Source organism: Apus apus, chromosome 1 (assembly GCF_020740795.1).
Source record: "Apus apus isolate bApuApu2 chromosome 1, bApuApu2.pri.cur, whole genome shotgun sequence".
Lineage (NCBI taxonomy): Eukaryota > Metazoa > Chordata > Aves > Apodiformes > Apodidae > Apus > Apus apus.
The window spans coordinates 111,222,621-111,238,136 of NC_067282.1; the positions used below are offsets into that span (position 1 = coordinate 111,222,621).

General features: G+C 42.2%; 1 protein-coding gene across 8 annotated transcripts in view; it reads right to left on the reverse strand.

The window, feature by feature from the left end:
• Positions 1-10,465, reverse strand: part of CDKL5 (cyclin dependent kinase like 5) — a 135,353-nt gene extending 124,888 nt beyond the window's left edge. For 4 of the 8 annotated variants that reach the window (XM_051608157.1, XM_051608155.1, XM_051608148.1 and 1 more), the window contains exon 1: positions 10,424-10,465. The gene's annotated coding sequence lies outside the window, so the exon portion shown is untranslated. Of the gene's footprint in view, positions 1-9,509; positions 9,530-9,664; positions 9,722-9,848; positions 9,870-10,419 lie in introns of those variants that run through there. The other 4 variants (XM_051608149.1, XM_051608151.1, XM_051608150.1 and 1 more) reach the window with 4 other exon arrangements.
• Between the last annotated feature and the right edge of the window lie 5,051 nt (positions 10,466-15,516).

Consider the following 15,516-nt stretch of genomic DNA (forward strand, 5'->3'; position numbering starts at 1 on the left):
GCATCACATGTCCTACCTTGTACTGTTTATACTACAAGTCGTTCCCCAAATTTGGGGCCATGCATGTTCGCTGGATGATAAAGGTGCATGCGGCTTGGCAGCTCATGCGTTTTGTTGGAGACTGTTCTGTTCTAACTGTTGCTGCACTTCACAAGGTAAAAATAAATAAAAAATAAAACTAACAATCAAAATCAGGAAATGAGCAGGAAGTTATATTAAACCCTAATCAATGCAAAAAAAAAAAAGGGGGGGGGGGGGGAGAAAATAAGATGGTAGTCACAAAGTGAAGGTTAAAACCATTGGTAATAAATGCCTTCAAAATTGGATATTAAAAAAGTGTAAGAGCTAGTATTTAAAAAATACATATAGTTATTGACTTTAGAGTCAGAAAGTAAATTTACTAGAGTAAAACTCTTTATTCGTATTTTCTATAACTGAACAATTTTTTTTTTTGCTAGAGTTGAAGCTTTATGTAGTTATTTAAAAGGACAACACATACCCTCTTTGTTAATTTCTTTGAAAAAGAGCAAGCTAACAAGCTTGATCTGTCATTCCATTTTCAGTGAAATAGCCAACAATAGCTCAAATGTTATTTTAAGTGAATATAACTGGAACAGTCAAACAAAAGGTCACCCATTTTACTGGTGTGGAAAAATACAGGATAGGCCTCTTGTCTTCCCAGGGCTGTTCAGTTCTTTGTGTGATCAAAGACAAGCAGACTTTGGCCTTAACACAAATATCTTCCTGTCTCCCCTTGTCCATACATTCTATCTGCAATATAATTTTAGTCACTGAATTTTATGGCAACTTGTATAACAAATTTTCTTTGTCCCACAAAGAAAAAAAAAACAAACATCAAAAAGCCAAACAAACATTGCTCAGGATCCAAGCTCACAGTTAAAGCAACCTTAAGCTTCAACTACATTAATTACAAATAAGCATGGATTTTTCTCTGAGAGTTACATCACATAATTTGAGTCAGCTGAAGCAACTGAAACACAACAAGGTTACAGAAGCAGGGACACTTTTTTCAAATACACTGTTCACTCACAGCTTTGGGCAACTAAAATGTCAATATGTATAGAATTTACTGAAACAGACTTAATGATCTACAAATGACAGGAATAGCTATTTGATTAGGAAAAGTAGAGTCATGGTTCACCTTCTGAAAGTACTGTTTTGTTACTATTATCGTGGGCATCCCACACTGTCACCTTCATACCAAAATCTGTTCTTATTTATAGCAGTAGTAGAGTTTTTAAAGAAAGCCAAGCAACCATTTGTTGTACTGAAGTTACAGAACTCTTGAAATCCTAAAATGAACACAACATTTCAGCCTTCCAAGTTTTTCAATAAATATTTTAGTAATTTCAGTTTTGTTTGCTGTGCTACAGCACTTCTTTTCTCTCTAATCCTCCTCTGTTCCATATATGAGGTTCTATGTTTGAGGCTCCTCCTAGTTGGCTGCCACTCTTCTTCTTACATCAAGTTCATATTTCTGTCATTGACTTTGTAGGATATGTACAACCTCTTACCCACGTACATCAGATGACATGTTTTCTATTCCACCTACAATTCTCTCTTTTTTTCTTGCTTTTTAAACCGAGCAGCTTTTTCCCCCATTCCCTTGAAGACAGGAAATTCTTTAAAAACCTGAGTTACAGTTCTATCTAACCTACCTCAGGCAACTTCAGAGAGATCTCCCACAATAATTCTGGGTCCCATGTCATGGAATCACAGATCATCCAGCCATGAGAGTACCCTTACTTCCCTCCAAGAACAACACCCCCAAATTATTGTCCCTGTTATTTCCCCCCCCATTATACACAATGCAATAACCTATCAGCTTCATGTCTCCCCCACTTTCTATCCTACCTTGACTTTGCACACTGCCTTGGCAACAGGCAGCAAAATACCATGACAGACATTATTACAGACTGACCACAGAGACACAGAATGGCATTCCCCCTATTTCTTGCCCGGTCTCTTCTCTAACCATCTGTCTGTTTCCGCAAGACCAGTATATCTGCAACAGAGCTGGAGAACACTTCCCCTCTGCCAAAGTCGACTTGCAATTGAGCAAGTGGATGAGAAGTTACTGGAAGGGTGGGAGGACAGGCCTCTGGACAGATGGATGGACAGGTGGAATGATTGCATAAGCAACATTCCCTCAAGCCAAAATAAAACTTTGAAGTCCCAGCATTAAACCATGACGCCCACCTGTTCCATAAAGCATTTCATCAGCACTAGCCACTCCTCGCTTCAAGGTTTTCTGTTTTGTAATAGGCTGTACAGCATAAAGCAGCAGCTTTAGTCTACAGACTTACTGTATCAACACACTACTGACTGTACATCACTATGTACAGCCACAGTGCTCCACAAATAACTGTCTTTAAAACACAAGCTGTACCCAAACATGATTTCATAGTTAAGTAGAAAAATAATGGTTGCATAAAAATATTATAATGGCATGTAATCTAAAACATGCTTTGTAATAATCATGTCAACAAAAGAAAGGAGAAAAAAAACACAAGATTTTGGGGTGGGTTTTTTTAGGTTGGTTTTGTTTGGTTTCAATTTTTTATTTTTTTTTAATAAATAGAAAAGGATGTAGAGAAGTACAAATAAAGACCACCAACAATTAAAGGATCTGCAAAGGCGTCTTGCATTTCAACAGCCTAAAATTGTGTGAAGGAATAAAGAAGCTGTGCTAGATGAACAGATGGATCAGGAAAGTGTGAAGAGGTCCATAAGGTAGACTCAAGTTTTTAAAGCATGAAACTTCTAAAGCAAGTATAGACTTATTGTAGGTGTTTTCATACAAGGATTAGGGAAGGTGAGGAATTTTGAAGGTTTCTTTTGTGGTTTTTTTGTGGTTTTTTTAAAGACTGTAGATTTAGGTAGACAACAGCATACTACATGTATATGTTTGGAGTGGTGGATTTGGGAATACTGCAACTCCATCCTTGTCTGACAAACAAGACATGGAAGACTAGAAGTGTTTTTGCAGAGGTTAAGCAAACTGCCACATGACAACATTTAGGATAAGGCAGATTAAGAGTAGAAACAAAAAAAGGGAGGGAGATCAGAGTTAAAAGGAGAAAAAAACTAAACCAACAAGCCTGCTTGCACCAAAGACCTTTGCTTCCTTTTAGCTGGAATTCTCTTTTAAAGTGTTCAGAAGAAAATAATGCAGTTGTGTCATCAAAATAAGCTAAGCATACAGAGTGGAGAGAAAAAAAAAACACACAACAAAAAGAAAAACAAGAAAATATATATTTTTAGGAAAATACTATTTTTGAACAGACAGCCTAAACAGACAATCTCCTGAGGTCCCTCTTCTATCCCTGTTGTCAGCAATTCTATTACAAACATCAGCAAAAAGTTGGGGAGGAGGGCATTCTATATTTATTAATAGATTCGGCCTCACTTCAGTCAACACCCATCTTACAATAAGAAGGGATATAATAAAAATAGTTTGTGTTCTGAGGTTCACAACTGAAATTTAACATGTATTGTGACTTCTGTGGCAATTGCCTAGTCTTTAACTAATAAATAGCTATGACTTTTGGATTAATAGTTCTATATGTAATCAACACATAAGCAAATTAAACTTTTTTTTTTATCTCAAATGGTACAAAACATAAAAAGCAAACTTGTTTTAAGTTCCTGTACATCTACGCCCATCCTCTATTTTGCATCCCAAAAGTATATTCTAACACAGAAAACACAAGCTGCCGGTATGTCAACCAACCATTTTGAACTACACGAATTTGAAATGTCAATTAAAATACAGGATTAAAAACAGTTTCATATACTATAGGAGGTGCTGCATAATTTGACAGTTTTAAGATTGTTTCACATCTGAAGGGGGTCACATAAAAATGAGATGGCTCCAATCCTACACAGATTTGTCTATAAGCAATACAGCTGAAGTTGAACAAACATTAACTTATTACATGTGCACAAATATTTGTAGAGCAGGCTTAAGTGACTACAGGAAACAAAATGCTGCCAAGTGGTCAAAAAAAACAACCAACAAAACAAAAACAAACAAAACAAAAAACCCACAAACAGGAAACTTTTCCTGCAATGTTTTCAGCTACTGTAAAGTTTTTACTGAACAGCAGGTTAACAGGAATTCAGAACAAGTACGATCCCTCTAACAAGAAGAGCTTTGTGGAGACCTGGCTATGACATGTCCCCAGCCTCCATGCACCTCAGTTTTGCTATTACTATTTCAGATAACAGTAAAAATACGATCTGTAGAAAAGCCCACCATCTTGGAAGATGTGGAACTATCCAACTACATTACCTTTATTAATGGGAAAACTGCTTTGATGAACCAGCAACTAACATGATATGCTGCACCATGCAAGACACTCTTATCAGACAGACTGAAAATTGTTGTAAGAGCCTACATGGAATAATACCCAAATCCTTCCAGCAAGCTTTTGAAGCTTATCCACTGCTGGACTCCCATCAGAACACAGTGTCCTCTTCGCCACCATCTAGAAATGTTGCCCAGTGAGAGAAGAGAAAAAGAGCACTGCACACCACCAAACACCGTGAGTCTGCAAAACACTACCAACAGCAGCCTAGTGCTGATGGACACATAGGCAAACCACAGGGAGCTCACAAGATGGGAATTACACTGAAAATAAATATGACTTTCTTAAGATTAGAAAATCTAGCAACAAGTAGGAAGCTTATAATCACAAACGTACTCTGTTGTCAAGTTAAATTCAAAACTTTCTGTGCTTTAAAGATAAATATAAAAGTACAAAGTCTCGCTTGGCTGGCACACAGCTTAAAAAGGTTACTAAAGGTGGCAATTATTGTGTAGCCATGAAATCAGATTCTTCTAAGCTAAAACATTATCCAGCCTATAATACACAGGTAAAAGATCTACTTTCTCAAGGTCAGAAAGGGATGCAACTGTAAAGCACTGAACTGATGGACATTCACATGGCTATTCAGTTAATTCACATGCAAGTGGCACTTCCCAGCAGAGCTGTTGCGCACTCACTTCATAAGCACTAACCTCACTTAAAAGAAAACCAAACTTACTGAAAAAGTCGCACGTCATTCTATGCCAGATAGCTACTCTACTGAATTGATAATTAGTTGGGAACTTAAAAAAATCTATTTCAAGATCACAACAACAACTTCTATGAGTTTGAAAACTAAGGGTTTCCCCATAAACACAAGGGCTTCAAAATTAATTGTGAAGATGAGATCTACTGAAATACCGTTTTAAGCAACTAAGCTTAGTAAGAATTATCCCCTACAAATAAGTAATTGTGTTAACAATTTCTCTGAATTCACTAAGAAATGAAGAGTTCTTACAATGCAGGATGACTTTTAAGCACTGACACCTAACCATGAAGAGAAGTGGAAGAGGGGGTAAAAAAGCTTTTGTTTTCACATTCTATCTCCAAGAATTACTATTTGTTCATACTTAATAGTTGAATAAATATTTCATTCTACTGAACCTTACAGCCACATCGTCCCTTTCACTCAGCTGAATGAAGCAGTGTTACCATTAACATCTGTACTTCTACAGTAATCTGTAAGAAAAGGTTACACAGACAGGGATACAATTCACCAAAATAATGGAGCTCTATGTGGCTGGCATAATGACGATTCAACTAAGAATTGATTCACAATGTTTTTTTCAGAGAGGAATTTTTGTTGTTGTTGTTTGGGGGCTTCACATACACACATTCACTCCGTATTTTAAAATATTGCCAGGTAAGTCTTTTTTGTGAATACTACCCACAGCAAGATTATGTGGTTGTTCTTTTTTTTTCCAAAATAAACATCAGTGTTAAATCAAGTCATCCTATTGTTAAAAATACACTGACTAAAGAGTAGATTTTCAAGACAACAGGCAATTCCAACACTAGAAATTTCAACTATCGTAGATTAGGAATACAAATCTGAAGCCAAACTGGAACACTTCCACTTCTGAAGAAATGTTAGAAAAATGAATCTAATTGCACTACAGATAGAACTAAAAGCTTCTGGAGACCTGATCACTACAATATCACAGATAAATGTTATAGTAAGCCATCATACATTAACATTAGTTATCTAATTCTTTCATACACATTTTCCTTATTTTAAGACACAGCAACTAAGCACAACTTAGGTGATAATCTTCATATGACGAACAGAGAAGAACAACTCTAACTTGTGATCTCATATTAATTTTTTTAAAGTTATTTTACTTAAAGGAAAAGACATGGAAGTTCTCTGATGGGTAGCCTATTCCTATGAAACCTCAAGGTTGCTTCAGAGAGGGGAAAAAAGGAGAAAAAAAAAATGCAATATTTCTAGAGCAACAGAGTTTAAGATATGTAGAACCTTTAAAATTTATTTTATTCTTTCATTGCGATTTCATTGAGGTATTTAACACAATTGTTTTTGCTAAAATACATTATATTACACAGTGGCAAATACATTATCACATTTTAAATAAAAAAGCTTATTTTTAAAAGCTGAACGCATTAGTATTGTGAACATTCAAAAGTTTAACATTTTTCCTACATCCATATTTAGTATTATGAAACTGCACTGACTTGGCAAGAGGGCTGATGTTGTAACATTGATTTCCTCAGTTATAATGCTCATTTTAATTTACAGAATTATATTAATTCTTACTGCTTCTGATGCAGAAAAATATTACCATTCAGAAACAAATCTCCATCTACATACTAAAGTGTTACAATTAGAACACAGAATTTGGAATCAGGAAATAAACCCTTTTACTCATTATATTACATCCATTCTTTAGTGACATTAAGCCACTGATCATCCTCATGCCTTGATGTTCTGACTTAAAAATCAAGATAGAAATCTAGAGTTGCCAGGTTTAGCTCATCAGTAGTGCTAAAATTCTTTAAAACTCTCAAACAGATGTTAACACAAATGTAAACCATTCTTGCTCCTTTCACATGATGGGCACACAGTTCACAACGACTTCATTTATCCTCCATGACAACACATTTTCAGGGTAGCTCTCTCATTACTGCTTCATGACCCATGTTCACGCTCTGCTCAGAGTAAGCATATAAGCTCAAGAAAATTCTCATAAATAAGAATTCACATAATAGGAATATTAATTCATATATATAATTCATATAATACCTAAGAAAACTGCTGGTTGGTGGGGTTTTTTTTCCCCACATTTCTACTGCTGAGTCTTGTGTGTTTAGGAGAGAGAAAGCTAACGCTTATTGTGAACAGTTTCAAGAGCATCCATATATAGTCAGTATTATAAATAGCTATTTTTATAACAGTACTGAACTGGCTTTTCATTATACATAGAGAGAGGGTGTTTTCTGCATACAGAAATTATTCTCTTATTCCACCTTGTACTTGCAGTCTTAGCTCTCCTCCCACTCACATAGTCCTTTTCCATACAACAGAAATAGCCACTGCTAGTGTCAAACCACAGTGACACTATAGTTAACTATACCAGTGCTCCAATAATAGTCTCCAACAGACTATAAAAAGAAGTTATTTCTATACTAACCATGCAATTTTTTATTATTTTTCCTGTAGTTATTTCACTAGTTAGAAAGCCTTCTGAAACTTACATTCTCAAAGGTTTTTTAGGACTATAAGGCTACAGTAAATATTTCAGTATTTGGATCCCAGAGGGTATTTTTTCCTCATCATTATTAAACTAAACCAAAAGAATCTATGCAAACATTAAAATGGATCTGTAATATCTGTTTTGACACTTCAAGTTTTGAAAAACAAACCAGAGCAGATCAGCTACAAGACTAACAGGTTTTTTTGCAACTCTGATTTTGAAGTCACACAAAAAGAATCAAAACATATTTCTAGTTTCAGCTTCTATAAAGTTAACATTTAATACATTAAAAAAATCTTCGACATAAATCAACAATGGATTATATATCAGATACATTGTCAACAATGTCAACATTCAACTAAAGTTAAAAATCGGGTGTAGTGCAAGTATTCTTTACATGTATATTTTTTAATACTGAGAACTGCTTTGAAGCGTAGGTGTAAGCAGTGGCTGAAATTAATTCAAAAGATCTAGCTCCAAAACAGGGCATAGCACTTGATTGCTATAGCTTTAGAGTTCTCCCCTTTCCTATAAACTGTGGTCTTTTACCCATTGTAATACATCATCCAGTTTTTCTGCATCCCAGAAAAAAAATGTAAGGGGCTAAAACATGGCAACAAATATTTTGATACAAGTTTGATTTAAAGCACTAAATACTACAGTTTTAGGCAAATACTGAGAACCAAGGCCATGCTCCTGAAAGTTATTAAATGCAGAGTCTTTTTTAGGCAGAGAGCTCTCTCCTTGTGGAACACCTTGCCTAAAGTACAAAGGGGGAGATTTTCCTTCCTATTGCAAAATAAGCAAAATCTTAAACACCCACAACACTAAAGGCAGACTGTAAAACAGAAAAAGCCAATACTTTTACTACTCAATCCACCTATTAAAATGGTGCTTCATGTTTCTACTACAAGCAGGTATATTTCATAAAAAGCTTGTTGTTTTTTTTTTCCCAATTGCAGTGGAAATTCCTCTTTGCTGTTAAGTCAGCACATGCATACACTCAGACAAGAAAAATCTTAAAGAGCATGTTGTTTTAGGCAAGCCTAACAGACTATGTGAAATGTTAGATGTGACACTTGCACACCGAGATCTCGAAAAAAAAAAAAAATTACGTGTCCTCACAGATAGTAAAATGGAAGTGGGAGTTGTAGATTGCACTAGCCAAGAAATTATTGTCAACTGGTAACATATAACTTGATCACTCCTGATACTGGAAGCCAGAGGTGCTCAACATCTCTCTGAAAAACTGCAGAGAGGCATGAGGACAACAGAAGAAACTAACAGGACAGTGTAAAACTTGTCTCCTGCGATCCTGCAAAACCTGAAGGCCATTCATGGTCTGCATCTATAGCTGTGCCAACAGATTTGCCTAGCCCTCCTCTGTTTTGTATTCTCTCACAGCCTATTCGAGACACTCCAAAGCTCTGCTGAATAACTCTGCATATGCAACAAATAAGAACTCCTCTAGATACGACTGCAGACTAACGCATTACCACCTTGGCGTGCCTACGGAGCCTCGGTCAGGCACCAGGCTTCCCTCACCCGAGGCACGGCGCGCAGCAATTTGCACGATCCCTGCCCGCTTCAGCACGGCAGCTTCACGCTGCTGCTGCTGCTGCTGCTGCAGCCAGCTACCTGCCGCAGCCATGGCTGGCGGCACACCATGCAGGCGGCAGGAGGATCTGCGAGAGCGAGGCTGGAGCAGCCCAGCAACAGCACACGGAGCCCTCACATACACCACCGAGAACGGCACAGGAACAGAGCTTCTCGCTCCTCCAGCCCAGGAAGAGGCATTGCTGCAGCCGCACAAAACCCTGCCTGGAAAAAACAACAAGAAAAATCTCTCTCCCTTCCCTAACGCTCAAGTCCGAGGACAGTAACCGGGTTTTCACCCCTCACCGACCAATGGAAAAAGACGAAACCCGAGCGCAGAAGCAAGGAACAGCCCAGCAGCGGGAATCCCGTCACCCGCTCCCTTCCCGGCGGCTCCCGCTGAAGACCTGCCTTCCCTCCTGGGTGTTGTCCCCTCCGACGCCCTTCGCCGCCACCACCACCCACCTGATCGCCGGTACATCGCTACTCCGTTTGTCTCGCATGTACATGCACAAGCCCAGCAACAGCGCGACTGATTTTAAAATAAAAATAAAAAGCAAAAACAAAGCAAAACCCCACGAAAGAAATACAGAAAAAAAAACCCCCAAAAACCAAAAAAACCGCACACTCTCCGCCAGATGGTAATAACCTCAGGAGTCTCTCTTTTTAGGAACGGGCAGGAGCCCTCCCAGCCGGGCGGAGACGAGGGAGGAGGAGGAGGGGGCAGCTGGACAAGGCACACCGGCGGAATCCCACCGGCGGAATCCCACAGGCAGCCGCCCCCCCCCGCCCTCTCCCGGGGCACCCCCGGGAAACCACGAGCGGCGGGGCCGCGCCCGCGGGCTCTGCCCCCTCCCGAGACGGGCGGGCAGGGCGCTACGGCCGGACCCCGGCAGCCGCCGCCGGAGCCTCCCGCCGCCTCGGCCCCGCCGCACCTGGGCTGCGGAGCGCGGCGCTGCCCGCCGGCGGGGACACCCACCGGCGCCAGGGAACGGCTCCCGGCAGGGCTGGGGGGCCGGGGGGGGTGAGCGGCGGGGCCGGGGGGGTCGTGCGGCTGGCCGCCGGCAGCGGGGAGGGGACGGAGCCGAGGGAAGGGGCTGCCCCGCCGCAGCCCGGCAGCCGGGCGGTGACAGGCGAGGACGGCGAAGGGCAGGAAGCAACCTCCCGGCCCGGCCCGGCCCGGCCCGGCCCGGCCCGGCGCAGCCCCCCTACCTACCTACCTACCTCCGCTCCGGCGCTGCTCCCGCTACACCCGGCGCCGCGCGCTCGCTCGCGCGCTCGCTCCCCCGCCCGCCCCCGCGCTCCGCTCGCCCTGCCCGCCCGGCCCCTCCCTAGCGCCACGCTCCGCCGACGCCGCTGGCCGCCAGGCCCCGCCCACACGGCCGCACTGACATCGCCGCTCACCAATAGCAGAGGAGAGAGGCGGCCCCAGGCCACGCCCAAGCCCTTTTCGACCAATAGGAGCTAGGCACGATCCGCCCTCCCCGCCCGGCTCGGCACCGCCCGCCGCCAGGCAGGGTCGGTTGGCTCGCAGCTGCCGAGCAACGGGCGCGGGGCGGCGGGGCCGGGGCCGCGGGGGTCGCGTCAGGGGAGAGGCGGCTGTGCAGGCGGCAGCCGAGCCCAGGCCGGTCTGCAGGAGGGGCAGCAGCAGCGGCAGCCGTGAGGGTCACCTCCGCTGCGGGCAGCGCAGGCAGGTGGAGGTGCGGCTGTCGGCCAGGCAGGGCCGCGAGGGACGTGGCCCTCCCTGGGCGGGGAGGGCGGCAGGTGGCTTCTCGTTGGGGCGGATGATGCGCCTAACGGTTGGGCAGTTTTTCCTACTGTTCTGTTTTTTTGGCATGGGAACTGGTCCCCGCCCCCGGCAGGCAGAGCCGTTAGTCACCCGTGTGCGGAACGGGGGCGGGGAGAAGGGGGGATGAAGGGCCGTAGGGACTGCTGCTGCTGTGGATGGAGGGATGGATGGGCGGGTGGATGGATGGGTGGGTGGATGGATGGATGGATGGATGGATGGATGGATGGATGGATGGATGGATGGATGGATGGATGGATGGGTGGGTGGATGGACGGAGGGATGGAGGGATGGATGGATAGATGGATGGATGGAAGGATGGATGGACGGATGGATGGATGGATGGACGGAGGGATGGATGGATGGATGGACGGATGGATGGATGGACGGATGGATGGATGGATGGATGGACGGATGGATGGACGGATGGATGGATGGATGGATGGATGGATGGATGGATGGATGGACGGATGGATGGATGGACGGATGGATGGATGGAGGGATGGGTGGAAGGATGGACGGATGGATGGATGGATGGATGGATGGATGGATGGATGGATGGACGGATGGATGGACGGATGGATGGATGGATGGATGGATGGGTGGATGCATGGATGGATGGAGGGATGGATGGGTGGATGGATGGATGGAGGGATAGATGGATGGGTGGAAGGATGGATGGATGGAGGGATGGGTGGAAGGATGGATGGATGGGTGGAAGGATGGATGGATGGGTGGAAGGATGGATGGATGGAGGGAGGGAGGGATGGAGGGATGGGTGCGAAGAAGGGCAGCAGGGATGTTAAAAATCGAGATTGCCTTTTTTCCTCAGATCAGCTCCTGAAATGGTGAAAATGTCTCCAGCACTCCAAGCATTGTTCCGACCCTTACAAAACCATAATCTCGACTTGTGGATTCTGTTGCTGGCACCTGTAAGGCGGGCACTTTCCAGCTTTGCTCACACAAATTAAAAATACAGTTAAAAACTAAAGCCACTTTCAGCTGCCACTTTCAGACACACATCAGGCGGATCATGGCAAAATGCAGTTCTGCAAGCTGTGGATGCTTGAACTCAGCTCCCATTTTCTTAGTATGCTTCAGTGGTTATTTAGATGAGAAAAATGTTATGTGAAGCCCACTGAACATAACATGACGTAGGACTCAATGGTGGTTTAGTATTGCTACTCTAACACTAACCAAAATGTATTTCTTTTGTAAGGATATGAACCTTAAAAAATATTTGCAGACAGATGACAGAATTTAAGGAGATGCGATGCAGAAAAATCCAGCTCCTAATTTTTCTTTTGTCATTTTGTGTGCCTTGGGGCATTTAGGTGTTTTGGTTTGGATCAGGGACACACTTCTGAAATAAATGCTGTCATTGTCTCTGCTTACAGTGCTTTGATTCACAGTGTGGAGTGGTGGTGGAGTACATGAAGTAGATCACTTTTAGCTGAAGCTAAACCAGCAGAAATGCTCCAGAGTGCACCTAATACATTCCAGTCATGAATGAGCACTCAGTGGGACTCAAACTGAACTAGTTGAACACTAGGAATCCCTGAAATGTGTATAGCTTGGAAATCAGGCCCTCAGCACCAACTGTTGCACTCTACAGGTTTTGTGTTAGGCCTCGGTGCTTGACAGTGTAGTCAAAGACTTGGAGCTCTGTGGTTCAGAAGGAATGGCCCCCAGGATTTCTAATGTAATATCTGAAAGACCTGATTCGATGGTTCACGGCAGGCAGTCAAACTGATCTTCTGAAGCTGCGATGCTAAATGTCTGCCAAAACTCCCCATTTATATGTGCATCTTCTTGTATTGTTGTGTCAGGAGAACATCACATCGTCCATAGCTATAAGCATAACTTGAATTCAAGATGTGATGCTGTTATCTAAATAGACTACCAGTGTTGCTACTCCAGATATTGTCATGGCTTTTTGGTCCTTAATTATCCCCCTGTGTCTGTAACTGATTCCAGGATAGAAAGCAGTGGTGCTTCAAGTTAAAAATTAAGATAAATGACCGGGTAATGCTTTAATGCTTAAAATAGCTAAACGAATTTCCGGTAACATATGCTAGCAATTAAAACAATTTTTTTTTCTAGCAGTGTATCTTGTCATTTTAATATGAGGCCAGATTGTAAGTGATGTAGTACATGTTCAATTTTTGTGAGGAAGCATAGACAGAAACTACTGCTGCGGCAAAACTGGAGCAGAGAAATGTGGATTTTTTGTTACAACCTATAAAAAAAATCCATTTCCTTTTCCTACAGTGCTTCTCACAAGTAACCAGTTTCACACGCTAACAAGATGTATTTAGTGTTTTTACTGAGATCTGCCTTCTTTTGGATGTTTCTTATAATACAATATGTGATAGAGAAGATATAACACTTTAAAATAAAATTTAATTTTGAGTTTTGCTTTAATAAGGACAGCAGTCCATAATTTTCACACCTGAAATCAACCATCATAGCTCACGTGTCTTCTGAGGTTCTTCAGTGTTCATCATAATATTTTTCCCCCTTATCTTGCAACCAAAATGATAGACTGCACAGATTTTTATTTACTATGTCCAAAAGTTTAAGGCTAAATTCACTCAACTACAAAGAAGGGATTTTACAATGTGAACCCTTGCAAAGCAGGCATGGATGTGGAGGCCAGGCCCTTTTTTCTGACACAGACATCACAGCCTACAACAGATTTTGTTTTGAAAAGTTAGACTAGACTATGCCAAGTCACTAAAATAGAATGTAGGAAAAAATTATTCACCAGGTAAAACAAACATATATGACTCTGAATACAAGTAAGCAGCAGGTCTCATTCATAACAAGATACCATTTTTAGACAGTTTTCCATAAAAAGGAGGGGAAACACCCAAGTTTGGACCATCAAGTGTTTCTTCGGGGACTCCTAAGGAGGCTGTGGAGTGATCCAGGCCAGAGACAAACACTTGAAGGCAGCAGCCAAATTGCGTTGGCTTCCTTTTTTGGTCCCACAAACCAGCTGGCTTGGTGTCAGGCTGGTCCTCCAGTGCAGATGTCATGGTTTGACTCAGGATCAGCAATTAAACTGATGGGAACAATGCTCTCGATCCCCTTGCCACCCAGGTAGAGAAGGGAGAGAGAATAAGGAGAGAGGCTTTCCAGATTGAAAACTAGACAGCTTTAATTAAATACTAATGATAAAAAGAATATGTACAAATACATACAAACAGGTTCAGGAATGTGCAAAACCCTACCACCTTCCCCTACCCCCAGCAATTCCCACAGCATCTCCTGAGCTGTGAGCAGTCCCAAAATGTCCCGGCTGCCAGAGAGAGTGGCAGAGCAGGCAGGAGCTGAGGGGAGAGTTGTGAGGGTCAGGAACACACAAGCCTAGGGATGGATAGATGGAGTCCTGCCCAGACATTGGCCATGGATGGAAGAAGAGCAAAAAACCTTGACTTCTGTGATCCCTGAATCTATACCAAGACCTTTGTAGATACATAGACGGAATACTTTGGTTTGCCAGTTTTCCCATCTGTCTAGTCTGCTCCTCCCTACAGGAGGGTTGTAGATACAAATGATGTGCTCCTTTAGTATCCGAAGTAAAGTGCCCTTGGTGTCTCAGCAGTATCTATAAACATTGAGTGTTATCAGTCCACTAGCTGGAAAACTTGCTGCTACTTTCAGCAAGTGTGCTGCTTAATAGAGTTCACTGAAGAAAAAAAAAATCAGTAAAAGGAAAACTGGCTTCATCCCGGCTCAAACCAGGACAAGACCAGAGCAGTCTGCTCTGTTCTGCTGGAAATGGTGTGAAATGGCAAGTCCTACACATGTCTTTTCTAGGAGTGCCTATGAGTCATTGTACCAGTGAGGTGTACAGGCATCTACTGGTTTGATGGCTAACCAATCTAATACAGTCTCAGTAGGAAAGAGCTAGTTACCACTGCATCCTTATCAATCAACTGACACTATGAGCCAAGTAGGAATAAATTTGATGTAAGCATCAGTGGAAGTGGATGGCAAGAGGATACTGAGTAAGTAGCATTATCCATACAGCTTCCAGAAGTGTAAATACATGGAGCGAGACACTATCGCAGCATTTTAGAAGGGTCTTAAAATGGGCAAATATCAACAGGAGTTTCACCTAGCTGAAAAGAGCAGAAATTGGCACATGGATAGGAGCAGATTATTCATTTATTCATTCTTGCAGTGCCATTTCATTACATACAGAAGAAAAAAAACAAACGTGAAGAAGTGAACAGATACAGTTTCTTTCCTAGCATCTTGAGACAAAACAATGCAACAAAAGGGAGTGATGCTAGTTTTATTATTATTGTCTGCAAACTGTTTGTTTCCCAGGAACCAAGCTCTCAGTTGAGCAAGCTGTAATTTGAAAAGAATTTTATCATTAATTTCCTATACAGCGTTGCATATTTAATACATGCAATAAAGGCCAACAGTCAGAATTCTGGGGTGGTAGAGCTTTCTATAACTGCATTGACATCCTTTCACAAAGCTTCTCTTAAAATGTATATTTTAAATGTATAAG